Raw genomic sequence first — 19,357 nt, forward strand, 5'->3', positions numbered from 1 at the left:
CAGAGTGACAGAGCGGAGAGCGGCCTCTGATCTTCCAGCTCCACCTCCAGTTCTCTCCATCCGACAGTTTCAAACCGTTTATCGATAATAGAACCGAACCTCAGCGCTCCGCACAAACCCTGACAGACCCGGGCTTCATATTCAAGGATTCCCAAAACCCGAAGCTTTCAAATAAGCCCCGTTACAATGAGAAATCGTTAATATTCCTGCCTAAATACAGTCCATTCAATAACAAATCAACTCGGCTCCTCCATTTCAGTCTGTTTCCTTGTTCTATCTCCCCACACATCCCCTCCCAGACGGGTTCAGCGTTTCACAAACACCTTATTCCAGCTGATTTGGAGAATCTCATGTGTTGGGGTTTGAGTTATGATGCGGAGTTTCTCCGCCAGTGTTACCATCTCACAGAGACTCTCGCCCTGAATCTGTGAAAAGATTATGACCATGAACTGGGACTGGAGCCGAACACATCCCCAGTTACAGTGAGGCCCGGCCCGGACATCTCATTCTCTCTATTTTATATCAGACAGTATCCCACTTTCATGTCCAGCAATAGAGAGAGAGAGATAGTATCAGTCTTACACTTCCTATCTGTGTCCAAATCACGCTCAACAGCAGTATCCACCTTCATATACAGCACCAGAGAGAGAGAGGGAGGCAGACACGGTGAGAGAGACAGAGAGAGCGGTGAGACACAGCGACAGACAGACGTTAACAGTATTAGTTCCAGACTGACCGGTAAAGTGCCGTTTTATCCAGAAAGATCGCGTTGGAGAGACAGAAGATGCAATCTCATCTCTCACTGATATTGTACAAGGGTCAGAAACACTATTAATCGCACACTCAGGGACAGTACAGAGAGGGACAGAAACAATGGGACAATTTAACCCTCTAATGCCTGTTGTACTATCTGCAGTTTTACAGCTCAGGGCTCTTCGATATTACTCTCAGTGACCTACAGTTTCACTCCGGTTAAATTAATCTGCGACTGTTGCTGCCTGATATTAACCCTACACGGTCCCAGCAAATACACCGACTCCCACTTTCCTCCCATGTTTCTCCAGGATTGGTTTGAGAAATCCTCTCTCAGTCACACATTATAGGGGCCATTAATGAAGAGAATCCATTGGCTGATTTCACAGCCGCGCACTTTATCTCTGAAAGGCTCTTTACCATCAAAAGACCCCGAGAGAAACAGCAGGGATGGAAACATCTAGTTTAATAGTTGGAGATTGTAAAGTCAGTCTGGATTCCAGCGTTAGGCACTGGTGGTATCCCATCTGTTTCCCATTCTGGTGCCTGTTCCTGCACTGCCTGTGGACCCCATTCCCTCTGACCTTTCCCCCAGACCCACTTCCTTTGCTCAGACTCGGAAAAAATCCAATTGGGGAAAGTTTCCATCGATTTATGGATTGGGAATTGTGGGCGCCATTCCCTCAGTGAGCGGAAGATGATAGTTTAAAACAGCCGGGAATGGAGAGATCACGGCCCCCCGGGGGAAGGGAGCAAAGAGCAGCCTCGTTACAGCAGATCATCGCTTCGGGACCGTGTCCGCAGATGGGCTCAGAGATTGGCATTGGGTCCGAGGGAAGTTCAGGCGGAGTCCGGGGGCTGTTTGTAAGAGGCGGAGTGGATCAGGAACTGGTCCCGGAACATGGAGTGAGAGGGGGGAAGGGAGAGGTCATTCTCGGGCTGTGTGTGTACAGGGTGTGTTCAGGGGAAGGGAGAGAGAATGGGAAGAACCTGCTATAAAATCATTGCTGCTTTCTCTCCCCAAACCAGGAGTGAATGGTCCTGGTTTAGTTCCAGTCTCACCCTGTTTATTGTGATTGGACAGTGAAGAGTGGAAACAGAGCCGGACAGTAAGGATGTGGGGAGTTATACAAAGAGCATCTATTGCAGGCATCAGGTGAGAAGTGTGAAGGACACATTTTAAACAGCGGCTGTTTGGTTTCGGTTGAACGGTTAGTCCCATGGGAGAGGGGATTAGAAACCTGACCTGAACAAAGTTCCCTGCCCCATCGGGTAGTCCCATTCATGGATCAGTGCAGGGGTTGGGCCGTGTCTGGATGTCATTAAGTTGTTGTAAAACAGCCCAACACACCTGGTATGCAGAAGCTGAGTGCTGCAGTACTGCAGTGGAGTCAGACACTGACACTGTTTGTATCACTGGATTTCATTTGTGGATATTCAAAATGATCATTAACAGAGATATTAAACTGATCACTTCTGTATTTTCTACCTCACATGTTCCTGAGTAACAAGAGATAATTTTCTTTCTCCAGGCAAACCCTTGAACGATCCAGAATAAATGTGATGCTTCCTCCACCCGAGGCAGAAGGAACAGTGCAGCCAGCTCCTTCTCACACACAGTAAGTATATTATCACTCACAGAGCACAGAGACACAGACAGGTCATCAGTTCCACAGTCACAGACAGCAGAAGTAGTCAGTCCCACACTGATCACAATTTCCAGAGACACATTTTCAACCCAACAGTCAAGCAGAGTAGGTGAGGCAGACACTGTTCCATTCCCCCCGAACTCAGTCCCGCTGACAGGTAGATACAAAAATCCCAGTCCAAAATCACACACTCAGAGTGAAAGGCACTGTGTCAATCTCACAATGGAGCAACATTAGCTACGAATTAAATACCAGATAGAAATCACACATGGTACCCGATTCAAAGGTACAGAATGAATCCCAATAATGTACCCCGAGATTCAAATTGAATACCAGCCCAGAACTCTCACACATGACTTTCATACATGAAATATCCATTCGAAAAGTGTATCATATGATACAAATTGCACACAAGTCCAAAACTCAGGTCGAGTATCAGATTGAGAAATATTGAAAGATAGTAAACCTGAGAAACAAATTAGATACCTGTTCAGAATGTACTCGTAGAATGAGATTTAAAGATAGAGTGTCAAATCTATTAGTGCAGACTGAGATACACATTACATACCAGTCCAAAAATCTCATACAATATTAGACTGAAAGATACGGTATCAATTCCATTTCTACAGACTGATCGACACATAACATACCAATTCTAAAATGTCACCTTATCAGTTTGAAAGATATATTATCATCCACAACAGTACTCACAGAGATACAGATTTAATAGTACTCCAAAAAGCACACAAATTATCGGATTAAAACCTCCAGCATCAAATCCTAAAGTATGTCCATATTTACCAATTAAACAATGAGTAAAACTATTTAAACATCGAGATATTAAAGCTACAATATTGAACGCCATAATGTAATCTGAGAGAATAATTACGTACAGATACAGAATGAATCTCACATTCAGAGACAGTACCAGAGACACAGAGACACAGAATGACTCCAACTCTCACAGATGCAGAAGGAATCCCAAACTCACATACAGTACAAGAGACTGACAGACACACAGTTAATCCCACACTCACACACAGTGCCAGAGACTGACAGGTACAGTATGAATCCCACACTAACATGCATTATGAGTAACTGCATATTTAGGATGAATTCAACTCCCACATACAGTACTGGAGACTGTATATACAGAATGAATCCCACAATCACATGCAGTATGAGTAACTGCATATCTAGGATGAATTCAACTCCCACATACAGTACTGGAGACTGTATATACAGAATGAATCCCACACTCACATGGAGTACCAGAGACTGACAGATACCGAAAGATTCCCACACTAACACACAGTTTTATATAAAGAATTAATCACAAACTCTCACACACACTGCTGACAAGATACAGAATCAATTCCAAACTCACACACAGTATCAGAGAGTGACAGATACAGATGAATCCCACACTCACACACAGTACCAGAGACTGACAGATACAGAATGAATCCCACACTCACACACAGTACCAGAGACTGACAGATACAGAATGAATCCCACACTCACACACAGTACCAGAGACTGACAGATACAGAATGAATCCCACACTCACACACAGTACCAGAGACTGACAGATACAGAATGAATCCCACACTCACACACAGTACCAGAGACTGACAGATACAGAATGAATCCCACACTCACACACAGTACCAGAGACTGACAGATGCAGAATGAATCCCACACTCACACACAGTACCAGAGACAGACAGATACAGAATGAATCCCACACTCACACACAGTACCAGAGACTGACAGATACAGAATGAATCCAACACTCACACACAGTACCAGAGACTGACAGAAACAGAATGAATCACACACTCACACACAGTACCAGAGACTGACAGATACAGAATGACTCCCACACTCACACACAGTACCAGAGACTGACAGATACAGAATGAATCCCACACTCACACACAGTACCAGAGACTGACAGATACAGAATGAATCCCACATTCACACACAGTACCAGAGACAGACAGATACAGAATGAATCCCACACTCACACACAGTACCAGAGACTGTCGCAGCATGAAATGGTCCTTATCAAAGTCACAATTGATACCCTATGTGACTGCCACCATGATAAACTATCCCTCCTCATCCTTCTCAAATACAATATCTCACCGTGCTGTTTTGCTGTTAGTCTAGTTTCCTCTCTCTGCTTTTATTTGGAATGTGTTGCTTTTCCATCTGATAACACTTGGTATCATCGTATTATGTTAGTCCACAAGAGGAGATCATTCGGCCCATCGTGCCTGTGCCGGGTCAAACACACGTATTCGTTCAAGATTCGTTCAGAGATAGATTGAGTGCTTTGTTATCAGAAAAATGCCTGAACCCCCACAGTCTACAGCTTTCCTCCTCGCTATCAACCACACGGCCTATTTTTGTGTCACCCGCAAATGTCTTTATCATGCCTCCGACGTTTAAGTCCAAATCGTTCATGGATAGCACAAAAATCAAAGGACCAAGTACCGAGCCCTGCGGCACCCCACTGGAAACAGCCTTCCAGCCGCAAAAACACCCGTCGGCCATTAACTTCCTGCCACTGAGCCAATTTTAGATCCAACAAGCCGCATTCCCTTGTATCCCATGGGCCTTTACTTTTTTGACCAATCTGCCATGTGGGAACTTTTCAAAAGGCTTGCTAAAATCCACGTAGACTACATCAATTGCGTTACCCTCATTGATCCTCCTTGTCACCTCCTCGAAAAATTCAATCAGGTTAGTCAGACACGACCTCCCCTTGACAAATCCATGTTGACTGCCCTTGATTAATCCGTGATTTCGAAGTGACAGTTCATCCGATGCCTCAGAATTGATTGCAATAATTCGAAATGGAGTCTTTCTCCTGCTTGCTGCAATGACAGATCAGGCGGTGAACAATACTCAGGCCCGGCAAGCTCAGTCGGACAGAGCACGAAGCTCTTAATCGTGGGTTCGAGCCCCACTTTAGGCGAGTGCCAGTTTAAACTTTTATGATGCTTTCACTGGCCAACAGTGCAGAAATGATGCAGAATGAAACATGAAATCGGTCGTCAGGATGGCCGAGCGGTCTAAGGCGCTGCGTTCAGGTCGCAGTCTCTTCTGGAGGCGTGGGTTCGAATCCCACTTCTGACATTTGTTATCTTTACTGTTACATGGAAATATTTTATTTGTGGATTGGGCTGCAGCTGATTTTACTGCCAAGTCGATTTGCTCCTCCCACAAAAGCAACTTGCTTTGTCATGGATATGTGACTTGAGAAGTTTCGAACGGTGAAATGGTTGACATATTAATGACCTGGACAAAGAAATAGAACAGCAGTGGGAAACATTTAAAACGGTGATCAATAGAGTCCAGGAGAAATATATCCCACTAAAAAGTAAGAACAAACTAGCCAGAAATGACACACCAGGGATGAATAAAGAAATAAGGGCAAAATTGAAACGAAAGAAAAAGGCCCACACTGGACAATAAAGGAGAGGGGGAATGTGAAAAGACTGGGAAAGAAGTCTAAAGAACTATTAGAAAGGCAAAAAGGAATATCAAAAAAAGCAAAGTATTCTGGACACATCAACAGCCAAAGAAAGTTTAGGATCGGAATAGGGTCACTAAGGGATACACACGACAAACTCACAGGCAATGACAGCGAATTGGCAGAAATATTAAATAATCGCTTTGCTTCAGTATTTACCAGGGAGACTAGGATTGTGGGCATGACAGTCGAAGAAGAGATCAAAAAAAATGCAAAGACAGTTAAAATCGAATGGGGTAGATAATTAATAAACTAATCAATCTTAGAGAGGAAATTTCCTGTTAGGAGCCTAGCAGAGTTTCAAACCGCTCAGCCACGCTAATTTCCATATTACTGTTCAGGAGCTCATTTCACAGGGACACGATGACTGCGCTCCATTTAGGGAGGCTCAGTGAAAGGCGGAAATTGATCTATTAATAGATTCATAGAATAAGACAGCGCCATTCGAATGCCATTCGGCCCATCGTGCCTGTGCCAGCTCTCTGAAAGAGCTGTCCAGTTAGTCCCACTCGCCTACTGTTTCCCCATAGCCCTGAAAATGTTTCCATCCAAGCGTTTATCCAAATCCCTTTTGAAAACTGTGAGTTAAGAAAAACAATATTGAAAGGGGTGCTGGGGCCTCTGCAGTGTCGCTGGAGAGTGTGTGATGATTGAAGTTATCAAGATGGTTGCTTTACACATGGTATGTTGTGCAATCATCCTGAAATATCTTCAATATCCAATACAATTGAATTGCAAACCTGACGGACAAACACTGGAAAACAAGTCACGAGTGAACGCAAATCATCTGGGACCCGTTTTCAGCCTCACGGCACTTTAAATAAAGTGAAATAACTTTGCATTGAAAAGATTTGGAAATTGAATCTGTGACTTTATCTGTTCCATTTCTTAAAGTTGCTGGCGTCTGATGATGTACACGCCTCTGCTCCCTCCATTGAACAAGAAAGGAGGTGTTTGACGTTGACGAGACCTGTTGGTTATGAGCTCATCCTTTACATTGAGTGGGTTCGCGTCCTTTAAACGGCGTCAACTTTAGCCCAGCGGTGAACTTCGCAGCAAACAAGTTCGACACCGTCTCGCCGCGGGCGCTGACTGACATGTTTATCGTTATTTCTTTCTGACCGAAATAAATAGTAACGGTGAATTTAAATTTGCACTCAGTGAGTTTTAGGTAGTCTCCTTTAAGTGTTTCAAAGGCGACTCCTAATTTATGATGGTCCGGCTATTTCACCAGCCGTGTTGAAAACAAAACATGTCTCTACCTTTCGCGTCTTTTTTCGAAAGGCAAAAAATATATTTCCCGTGACCTCTGAAGGATGGACAAGTACATTTCAGAAAGCTGAGGCAAGTTCACCAAGCTTAAATCGTCTGACCACGTTAAAGGCGCTCTCTCTATATATATATATGCAAGTAATTGCTGTCTGTTTCTGTGGTTGTCTTTTTTCTGTGTGTGTCCATCTGCAGGTCGATTTTGAATCAATACCAGTGTTCGTGTCAGTTTGTTGCATCAAATAAATGAGGGTATCAGGCGCTCTACTCCTTGCCACTGGGTGGGTACTGAGTCAGGGTTTAGACCAAACTTCTGTTTTTCTTTGTGAAAAAGCAATTAAAACCTTCATTGGGGAATTATCCAGTCTCATGTGAGCGGTGAAACAAACAGTGACCCCGATGTGATGTGAACACGCAACCTTTTGATCTGGAGTCAGGCATTTTGCACCACGCACTCTGAAGACAGGATCCTGGATGTTATTATATTTTTTGAATGTTTCTCAAACACCGTTTCATATATTGGTTGAACAGATCGGGCTTTTCAAATCTCCGCCAGATCCCAACGGGTGTGAGACAGTATTGGAAGCAGCCTTCACCCCCAATATCACGCTGGCATTCATCGCCTGCTCTCGGTGGACTGCATGAACAGGGCTGGGAGATATGGACTTTGTTCACATCATTCAGCAATGTGAATCGTTAAATATTTAATCATTTTTAATGGGGACAAGGTTTCAAAATGCTCCCGCCCAGTTCCGAACCGGGGACCTTTCGCCTGCTCGGCAAACGTGATAACCACTATACTACGGAAAACTGATGCTTCAAGCTCTGTGATATGGATATAACCCCTCAGCCAAACTAATTTCCGTATTACTGTCCAGGAGCTCATTTCACAGAGACACATTTACTGCGCTGTATTTCGGAAGGCTGCAGAGAAGGACAGGCGGCGATGGTCAGGCAGGGAATCCCAGAGCATCGCGCCCACACAAACATTTCACTGTTTTTTTCATGTACCTGTTATCCGACCGCAGTTTAAACTATTGCGAATGGCATGCTCAGATGATATTGTTCATTGAGTGTTTTCTTGCTCGAAACATCAGCCTTTCCGGTTAACAGCCGAACGCGCTAACCGATTGCGCCACAGAGACCAACCGGTGCGGTTTCTTGCAATATACACGAAAGCAGCGTGTCACCTGACCAAAGTTTCATGTTGCAGCCACAGAAATGCAGTTGTCCACTATCAGTGTTACTTTTCCAGAAGTAAAGGAAGGAACATTGTTTGTGGAAACATGGAAACGGTCTGATCTCGCTCACAGCATCGATATCACCGCCAACCAGCTCTCCTGCAACCGGCGCGCTAATCGCTGCTTTGTCTGTTACTTATTAGCACTGCGGGAGAGCCTTCGTCACACGGATTGCAGCGGTTCAACAAGGCGGCTCACCACCACCTTCTCAAGGGTAATTAGGGATGGGCAATAAATACCGGCCTCGCCAGCGGCACCCACATCCCATTAACGAATAAAAAAAAATATTAATTTCAGATTCTGCATCAGTTTGAGGTGCTGTATTGGATTAAGCTGTTGTATTTGTTTGAGGTACTTTATTGCTTTGAGATACTGTATTAGATTGAGATGCTGTATGAGTTTGAGGTAGTAATTTATGTTTCAGGTTCTCTATCGGTTTGAGGTACTGTATTAGTTTAAGGTGTTGTATTTGATTGAGGTACTGTATTAGTTTGAGGTACTTTATTAGTCTGAGATGATGTATTAGCTTGAGGTATTATATTAGTTTTAGATTCTCTATCCGTTTCAGGTATTGTATTAGCTTGAGGTAGCGTATTAGTTTGAGACACTGTTTTAATTTGAGAAGCTCTATCAGTTTGAGGTGTTATATTAGTTTGGCGTATCTGTATTGTAAGGAAAGAGTTAGTCTTTATATTGAATTAATATTAACCTTTACCATTTGCCTCTTAAGTAAGGAAGTATAAATCTCTGTTGGGAGAATGAAACTACAATCATAAGTCAGATTTGCTTCATTTTATATGCATGCATATGTTTAATATAGAGACGAGTAGATTCTGAAGTCCAGAAACTCTTGGATCGGAGCTGATATCATAATACTCATAAGTTTAATTATCCTTTTGATATAAACAATTCTCTGACAATCATAACAAGGCCTTTAAATCATTCAGAGCTGGTGTGTATGTGTGTCAGACAGCATTGTGTGCTATTCGTCTTACCAGCTTCACAGGGAAGCAGGAGAGGTGTGAGATATGTCTGATTGCTCCGTATCATTCCAAGCTGACGCAGCGGGAAAGGGCTGCACTGGTGAGAGATAAACACCATTCTGCTCTCTGGTCAATGGGCAAGGCCATATGTTTCAACGAACAAGTTCAAAAGTGATAGTTATAATTAATGCCTAAAGCAGAACACCTGGCTGTGCCGAAGGAGCCTGCTTGCACCACAAGGCTGCATCCAGTGGAGGAGTGCAGTTCGGTGATGAGGGAAGTGATACTCTGATGACATAGAAAATTCTGGAAACCTTCAGCAGGTCAGGCAGAATCTGTGGAGAGAGTAACAGAGTTAATGTTTCAGGTCAATGACCTTTCATCAGAACCACGTTGGGCAGTTGTGTTTGGTAATAGTATGAAACATTGGAATTGTTTCACTCATGTGGGGTGATTTGGGTACTTTTCGGTCTTTGGAAGTTGAAGAGTAAAATAAGGGCTCGTCCGGGATTTAAACCCGGGACCTCTCACATATTTGGATAAACAACCCCGAAGCGAGAATCATACCACTCGACCAACGAGCCCGTTGACAAAAAGCAATGCATTCAAGAGCCAGCCGTCGTAAAACCCTTTTTGTTGGCTATCCTTGATCAGCAATTATGAGGACAGGTTGCAAAGACCAGACTTGCATTCCCTTGAGTGCAGAATATTAAGGGGTGATCTAATTGAGGTGTTTGGATTATTAAAGGATTTGACAGGGCAGATAGAGACTATTTCCTCTGGTGGGGAGAGTCCAGTACAAGGGGGCATAACCTTAAAATTAGAGGTGGGCCGTTCAGGGTTGATGTCAGGAAGCACTTCTTCACACAAAGGGGAGTGGAATTCTGGAACACTCTCCCTCAAAAAGCAGTTGAGGCTGGGGGTCAATTGAAAATTTCAAAACTGAGATTGATAGATTTTGGGGCTAATTCGGGAGTTTAATGACTTTGACATTTTTCCCCTGTGACTTGGAGAGTTTCGATCGATGAAATATTCGTGAAAAGAGTCAGTGCAAAGAGAGTCAACAGTTCATGTTTTCCCGAGACACTTCCTTCAGAGCTAAGAACGAAAAGTTTCTCATTTCCATAGTGCAGCGGTTATCATGTTCACCAGTTACACGCAGAAAGTCCCCGATTTAACCTCGGAGGGAAGCATGTTGTTGGGACTTGCTCCCCATAAACCTTCAGGGTCGAGTTTGTTCATGCATGAAAGGGGCGACAAACCTTTTTAAATTTAACAACGGCTACACCAGATTCCTGGTATAATAAGCACAAAACACTTTTAAGCAGACTCCTAAAATACAGTATGTAAAACGGGAAGGGATAAAAGTTCATGACATACAAAACACAAAGATTTATTGACGTTTTAATTGTCACTTGGCAAACAAGTTAGCATTTCCTTCAGTGTGCAACAGAACGTATTAATGGCGATTAAAAAAACATTAAATGTCTCACAGACTTGAATTATTTTTGTGCAATGAACTATTCCCAACCACAAGAGAACACTGCATCAAACATATATATTTAAGTATATAATAAGTATATATAATATATATATATATATCTATATATATTTAATCTATGCCATCAGTAGACCTCGTGGTGAAACGGTAGCGCGTCTGACTCTGGATTCTGAAGGCTGCGTATTTAAATCATGTCGAAATCACTACTTAGAACATAAGAACATAAGAAATTGGAGCAGGAGTAGGCCAATCGGCCCCTCGAGCCTGCTCCGCCATTCAATAAGATCATGGCTGATCTGATCCCATCCACAAATCTAAAGAACACAAGAAGTCGGAGCAGGACCCGGCCACATAGCCCCTGGGCCCTCTCCGCCACCCACAGGGCATTGACCGATCCGAACTCAGCTTCATGTCCAATTTCCTGCCCGCTCCCCATAACCCCTAATTCCCTTTACTTCCAGGAAACTGTCTATTTCTGTTTTAAATTTATCTAATGATGTAGCTTCCACAGCTTCCTGGGGCAGCAAATTCCACAGACCTACCACCCTCTGAGTGAAGAAGTTTCTCCTCATCTCAGTTTTGAAAGAGCAGCCCCTTATTCTAAGATTATGCCCCCTAGTTCTAGTTTCACCCATCTTTGGGAACATCCTTACTGCATCCACCCGATCAAGACCCTTCACAATCTTATATGTTTCAATAAGATCGCCTCTCATTCTTCTGAGCTCCAATGAGTAGAGTCCCAATCTACTCAACCTCTCCTCATATGTCCGCCCCCTCATCCCCGGGATTAACCGAGTGAACCTTCTTTGTACTGCCTCGAGAGCAAGTATGTATTTTCTTAAGTATGGAGACCAAAACTGTATGCAGTATTCCAGGTGCGGTCTCACCAATACCTTATATAACTGCAGCAATACCTCCTTGTTTTTATATTCTATCCCCCTAGCAATAAAAGCCAACATTCCGTTGGCTTTCTTGATCACCTGCTGCACCTGCATACCAACTTTTTGATTTTCTTGCACTAGGACCCCCAGATCCCTTTGTACTGCAGTACTTTCCAGTCTCTCGCCATTAAGAAAATAACTTGCTCTCTGATTTTTCCTGCCAAAGTGCATAACCTCACATTTTCCAATATTATATTGCATCTGCCAAATCTCCGCCCACTCACCCAGCCTGTCTATATCCCCTTGCAGGTTTTTTATGTCCTCCTCACTCTCTACTTTCCCTCCCATCTTTGTATCATCTGCAAATTTTGATATGTTGCACTCGGTCCCCTCCTCCAAATCGTTAATATAGATTGTAAAGAGTTGGGGACCCAGCACCGACCCCTGTGGAACACCACTGGTTACTGGTTGCCAGTCCGAAAATGAACCATTTATCCCAACTCTCTGCTTCCTGTTTGATAACCAATCCTCCACCCATGCCAGAATATTACCCCCAATCCCGTGATTTTTTATCTTAAGTAATAATCTTTTATGTGGCACCTTGTCGAATGCCTTCTGGAAGTCTAAATACACTACGTCCACTGGTTCCCCTTTATCCACCCTATACGTTATATCCTCGAAGAACTCAAGCAAATTTGTCAGACATGACTTCCCCTTCATAAAGCCATGCTGACTTTGTCCTATTAAATTATGCTTATCTAAATGTTCCGTTACTGTCTCCTTAATAATAGACTCCAAAATTTTACCCACCACAGATGTTAAGCTAACTGGCCTATAATTTCCAGCCTTCTGCCTACTACCCTTTTTAAATAACGGTGTTACATTAGCAGTTTTCCAATCTGCCGGGACCTCTCCTGAGTCCAGGGAATTTTGGAAAACTATCACCAAAGCATCCACAATCCCTACTGCCACTTCCCTCAAGACCCTAGGATGGAAGCCATCAGGTCCAGGGGATTTATCCGCCTTGAGTCCCATTATTTTACTGAGTACCATCTCTTGAGTGATTTTAATCGTATTTAGCTCCTCCCCCCCAAGAGTCCCCTGTTTGTCCAGTGTTGGGATATTCTTAGTGTCCTCTACTGTAAAGACAGAAACAAAATATTTGTTCAGCATTTTTGCCATCTCCATGTTTCCCACCATTAATTTCCCGGTCTCATCCTCTAAGGGACCTATGTTTGCCTTAGCCACCCTTTTTCTTTTTATATAACTATAGAAACTCTTGCTATCCGTTTTTATATTTTTTGCCAATTTGTTTTCATAATCTAACTTCCCTTTCTTAATCAATCCTTTAGTTACTTCTTATACCATTCATATCAGCCTGGATAATTTCGGAATCACTGCTTTTTAATAATAAACGAAACTTTGCTCACTAGTTCATTGTTCATTGCTCCCTGTCATTGATAATTGAAATGAAATAATAATCTAGCTAAGCCGGAGAACAAAATATTAAACAAGCGAAACAAATACTGAGCAAAATTATTTGCAATGTTTGGGGGGAAGTGCAGCTGAAAAGCAGAAGATCTGAATGGAATGATCAATGATTGAGCGGAATACATTGCTCGACTTGTTACTCGATTGCCTTCTTGCACAGCAGCTCACAAACCCATGACCTCAACCACCTAGAAGGACAAAGGCAGCAAGTACATGGGAATAACACAACCTGCACGTTCCCCTCCAAGTCACACACCATCCCGACTTGGAAATATATCGGCCGTTCCTTCATCGCCGTTGGATCCTGGAACTCCCTACCTAACAACACTGAGGGAGAACCTTCACCACACGGACTGCAGCGGTTCAAGAAGACGGCTCACCACCACCTTCTCAAGGGCAATTAGGTTTGGGCAATAAATTCTGGCCTTGCCAGCGACACCCACATCCCATGAACGAATGAAAAAAATCTGTGTGCTCCTCCAATTCTGGCCTCTTGCGCATCCCCGATTTAAATCGCTCCGCCATTGGTGGCTGTGCAATCAGCTACCTAAGCTCTGGAAATGCCTCCTTAAACCTCTCCGCCTCTCTCTCCTTCAACACATACCTTAAAACTAACCTCTTCGACTAAGCTTTTGGTCACCTGTCCCAATATCTCCTTATGTGGCTTAGTGTCAAATTTTGTTCAATAACGCTCCAGTGAAGCACCTTGTGACGTTTTACTACGTTAAAGGCGCTCGACAAATGCAGGCTGTGTCCTCTGGTTATCGACCCTCCTGCCAATGGAAACAGCTTCTCCCCATCCATTCTATCAAAATGCCCTCATAATTTTGAATACCTCTATTAAATCTCCCCTTAACCTTATTTTGCTCGAAGGAGAACAATCCCAGCTTCTCCAGTCTCTCCACATAACCCATCCCTGGACACGATGCAAGGCGGAGGTTTGCAACCAGGTTTGCGAATTATTGCCAGTCGGGAGCTGGACAAATCGAAAGGAACCAAAATGACAAACAGCTTTGTGAATCTATAGATACGCTTTGGGAAACGGAATTGGAGGCGAATAAAAGACTGACCAGACAGGCGGCCAAGACGCAGCTGAGTCGGCATGTCCTCCTGGAACAGTTACTCTGATGTTGTGGATGAAATTAAGAGGTCTGAACCATTTAAAGCGCTCCCAGTTACTGCAGATCAGGGATCAAAACCTGACATCAGCGTCAGGACGCTTAGAATACTTTTTCTTTATTTGTTCATGGGATGTGGGCGTCGCTGGCGAGGCCAGCATTTATTGCCCATCCCGAATTGCCCTTGAGAAGGTGGTGGTGAGCCGCCTCCTTGAACCGCTGCAGTCAGTGTGGCGAAGGTTCTCCCACAGTGCTACTGAGTGACAAACAAAGCACCGGTGGGCGCACCGGTTGCAGGAGAGCTGGTTGGCGGTGATATCGATGCTGTGAGCGAGACCAGACCGTTTCTATGTTTCCACAAACAATGTCCCATCCTTTGTTTCTGGAAAAGTAACACTGATAGTGGACAATTGCATTTCTGTGGCTGCAACTTGTAACTTTGGCTAGGTGACACACTGCTTTAGTGTATCTTGCAAACACATGCATTGGGTGGTCTCTGTGGCGCAATCGGTTAGCGCGTTCGATTATTAACCAAAAGCTTTGGTGGTTCGAGCCCACCCATGGACGAAAATTGCACCTTTTTCTTCCCACTTTCGGATTCATTGCCTCATTCTGATCGCCCTGAAGCCGGTGCCAGGTTTTAATTCCTGATCTGCAGTAACTGGGAGCACTTTAAATGGCTCCGATCTCGTAATCTCATTTCAAGTTTTCGAATGTGTGATTTGGCGACAAGAAAACACTCTGTGAACAATGTCATCTGAGCATGCCGGATTCGCTACAGTTCAAACTGCGGTCGGATATCAGGCACATGAAAAACAGTGAAATGTTTGTGTGGGCGCGATGCTCTGGGATTCCCTGCCTGACCATCGCCACCGATCCTTCTCTGCAGCCTTCCGAAATACAGCGCAGTGAATGTATCTCTGTGAAATCAGCTTGGCTGAGGCGTTATGTCCCAAACACGGGACTGCAAGCTTCAGGTTTCCGTAGTGTCGTGGTTATCACGTTCGCCTAACACGCGAAAGGTCCCCAGTTCCTTTCGGGCGGAAACCTTGTTCCCATTAAAAATGAATAAATATTTAACGATTCACACTGCTGATTAAATGTGAACAAAGTCCATAACTTGCAGCCCGCTGAGAGCAGGCGATGAAAGACCCGTGATATTGGGGGTGAAGGCTGCTTCCAATACTGTCCCAAACCCGGTGGGACCTGGTGGAAATTTGGTAAGTCCTGTCTATTCAACCAAGGTGGGATAAATGAAACGGTGTTTGAGAAACATTCATATATATAATAACATCCTGGATCCTGTCTTCAGAGTGGATGGCGCAAAGGTCTGACTCCAGATCAAAAGGCTGCGTGTTCACATCACATCGGGGTCACTGTTTCTTTCACCGCTCACATGAGACTGGATAATTCCCGAATGAAGGTTTTAATTGCTTTTTCACAGAAAAGAAACAGGTGTTTGGCCGAAAACCTGACTCAGTACCGACCCAGTGGCAGGGAGGGGAGAGCCTGATACCCTCATTTATTTCATGCAACAAACTGACACGAACACTGGTATTGATTCAAAATCGACCTGCAGATGGACGCACAGAAGAAAGAGAACCACAGAAACAGACAACAACGACTTGCATATATATCTGAAAACATTGCCTTTAACGTGGTCAGACGATTTAAGCTCGGTGAACTTGCTTCTGCTTTCTGTAATGTACTTGTCCATCCTTCAGAGGCCACGGGAAATATATTTTTTGCCTTTCGAAAAAAGACGCGAAAAGCAGAGACATGTTTTGTTTTCAACACGGCTGGTGAAATGGCCGGACAATCATAAATTAAGAGTCGCCTTTGAAACATTTAAAGGCGACTATCTAAAAATCACTTAGTGCAAATTTTAAATCACGGTTACTATTCATTTTGGTCTGAAAGAAATAACAATAAACATGTCAGTCAGTGCCCGCGGTGAGACGGTGTCGAACTTGATTGTTGTGAAGTTCACCGCTGGGCTAAAGCTGACGCCGTTTAAAAAACGCGAACCCACTCAATGTAAAGGATAAACTCATAAGAAACAGGTCCCGTCATCGTCAAACACCTCCTTTCTTGTTCAATGGAGGGAGCAGAGGCGTGTACATCATCAGACACCAGCAACTTTTACAAATGGAACAGGTGAAGGCACAGATGCAAGTTCCAAATATTTTCAATGCAAAGTTATTTCACTTTATTTAAAGTGCCGTGAAGCTGAAAACGGGTCCCAGATGATTTGCGTTCACTCGTGACTTGTTTTCCAGTGTTTGTCCTTCAGGTTTGCAATTCAATTTGTATTGGATATTGAAGATATTTCAGGATGATTGCACAACATTACATGTGTAAAGCAACCATCTTGATAACTTCAATCATCACACACTCTACATCGACACTGCAGAGACCCCAGCACCCCTTTCAATATTGTTTTTCTTAACTCACAGTTTTCAAAAGGGAATTGGATTAACGCTTGGATGGAAACATTTTCAGTGTTATGGGGAAACAGCAGGCGAGTGAGACGAACTGGACAGCTCTTTCAGAGAGCTGGCACAGGCACGATGGGCCGAATGGCATCCGTATAGCGCTGTCTTATTCTATGATTCGATTAATAGATCAATTTCCTCCTTTCACTGAGCCTCCCTAAATGGAGCGCAGTAATCGTGTCCCTGTGAAATGAGCTCCTGAACAGTAATACGGAAATTAGCGTGGCTGAGCGGTTTGAAACTCTGGTTCGGCTCCTGGCAGGAAATTTCCTCTCTAAGTTTGATTAGTTTATCAATTATCTCCCCACTTTCGATCTTAAATGTCTTTACATATTTTTTGATCTCTTCTTCTGCTGTCATGCCCACAATATTAGTCTCCCTGGTAAATACTGAAGCAAAGTGATTATTTAATATTTCTGCCATTTCGCTGTCATTGCCTGTGAGTTTGTCGTGTGTATCCCTTAGTGGCCCTATTCCTATCCTAAACTTTCTTTGGCTGTTGATGTGTCCAGAATACTTTGCTTTTTTTGATATTCCTTTTTGCCTTTCTAATAGTTCTTTCGACTTCTTTCCCATTCTTTTCACATTCCCCTCTCTCCTTTATTGTCCAGTGTGGGCCTTTTTCTTTCGTTTCAATTTTACCCTTATTTCTTTATTCATCCCTGGTGTGTCATTTCTGGCTCGTTTGTTCTTGCTTTTTAGTGGGAGATATTTCTTCTGGACTCTATTGATCACCGTTTTAAATGTTTCCCACTGCTGTTCTATTTCTTTGTCCAGGTCATTAATATGTCAACCATTTCACCGTTCGAAACTTCTCAAGTCACATATCCATGACAAAGCCAGTTGCTTTTGTGGGAGGAGCAAATCGACTTGGCAGTAAAATCAGCTGCAGCCCAATCCACAAATAAAATATTTCCTCAGAAGTGGGATTCGAACCCACGCCTCCAGAAGAGACTGCGACCTGAACGCAGCGCCTTAGACCGCTCGGCCATCCTGACGACCGATTTCATGTTTCATTCTGCATCATTTCTGCACTGTTGGCCAGTGAAAGCATCATAAAAGTTTAAAATGTTACTCACCCAACGTGGGGCTCGAACCCACGATTAAGAGCTTCGTGCTCTGTCCAACTGAGCAAGCCGGGCCTGAGTATTGTTCACCGCCTGATCTGTCATTACAGCAAGCAGGAGAAAGACTCCATTTCGAATTATTGCAATCAATTCTGAGGGATCGGATGAACTGTCACTTCGAAAGTCACGGATGAATCAAGGGCAGTCAACATGGATTTGTCAAGGGGAGGTCGTGTCTGACGATCCTGATTGAATTTTTCGAGGAGGTGACAAGCAGGATCAATGACGGTAGCGCAATTGATGCAGTCTACGTGGATTTTAGCAAGCCTTTTGAAAAGTTCCCACATGGCAGATTGGTCAAAAAAGTAAAGGCCCATGGGATACAAGGGAATGCGGCTTGTTGGATCCAAAATTGGCTCAGTGGCAGGAAGTTAATGGCCGACGCGTGTTTTTGCGGCTGGAAGGCTGTTTCCAGTGGGGTGCCGCAGGGCTCGGTGCTTGGTCCTTTGATTTTTATGGTATACATTAACAATTTGGACTTAAACGTCGGAGGCATGATAAAGACATTTGCAGGTGACACAAAAATAGGCCGTGTGGTTGATAGCGAGGTGGAAAGCTGTAGACTGTGGGGGTTCAGGCAATTTTCTGATAACAAAGCACTCAATCTATCTCTGAACGAATTTTGAACGAATACGTGTGTTTGACCCGGCACAGGCACGATGGGCCGAATGATCTCCTCTTGTGGACGAACATAATACGATGATACCAAGTGTTGTCAGATGGAATAGCAACACATTCCAAATAAGAGCAGAGAGAGGAAACCAGACTAACAGCATAACAGCACGTTGAGATATTGTATTTGGGAAGGATGAGGAGGGTTAGTTTTTCATGGTGGTAGTCACATAGGGTATCATTTGTGACTTTGATAAGGACCATTTCATGCTGCGACAGTCTCTGTAACTGTGTGTGAGTGTGGGATTCATTTTGTATCTGTCTGTCTCTGGTGCTGTGTGTGAGTGTGGGATTCATTCTGTATCTGTCAGTCTCTGGGACTGTGTGTGAGTGTGGGATTCATTGTGTATCTGTCAGTGTCTGGTACTGTGTGTGAGTGTGGGAGTCATTCTGTATCTGTCAGTCTCTGGTACTGTGTGTGAGTGTGGGATTCATTCTGCATCTGTCAGTCTCTGGTAATGTGTGTGAGTGTGGGATTCATTCTGTATCTGTCAGTCTCTGGGACTGTGTGTGAGTGTGGGATTCATTGTGTATCTGTCAGTGTCTGGTACTGTGTGTGAGTGTGGGAGTCATTCTGTATCTGTCAGTCTCTGGTACTGTGTGTGAGTGTGGGATTCATTCTGCATCTGTCAG

At 43.8% G+C, this 19,357-nt stretch overlaps 2 non-coding genes across 2 annotated transcripts; one reads left to right on the forward strand and one right to left on the reverse strand.

Moving 5' to 3' along the window:
• The first annotated feature begins 5,466 nt into the window (after nt 1-5,466).
• On the forward strand, nt 5,467-5,549 carry trnal-cag (transfer RNA leucine (anticodon CAG)). Its single transcript has one exon. It is a non-coding gene; the product is annotated as a tRNA-Leu (tRNA).
• A 12,291-nt stretch (nt 5,550-17,840) lies between these two features.
• On the reverse strand, nt 17,841-17,923 carry trnal-cag (transfer RNA leucine (anticodon CAG)). Its single transcript has one exon. It is a non-coding gene; the product is annotated as a tRNA-Leu (tRNA).
• Nucleotides 17,924-19,357: the final 1,434 nt, after the last annotated feature.

This window comes from Heptranchias perlo, unplaced genomic scaffold (assembly GCF_035084215.1).
Source record: "Heptranchias perlo isolate sHepPer1 unplaced genomic scaffold, sHepPer1.hap1 HAP1_SCAFFOLD_52, whole genome shotgun sequence".
NCBI classification, from domain to species: Eukaryota; Metazoa; Chordata; class Chondrichthyes; order Hexanchiformes; family Hexanchidae; genus Heptranchias; species Heptranchias perlo.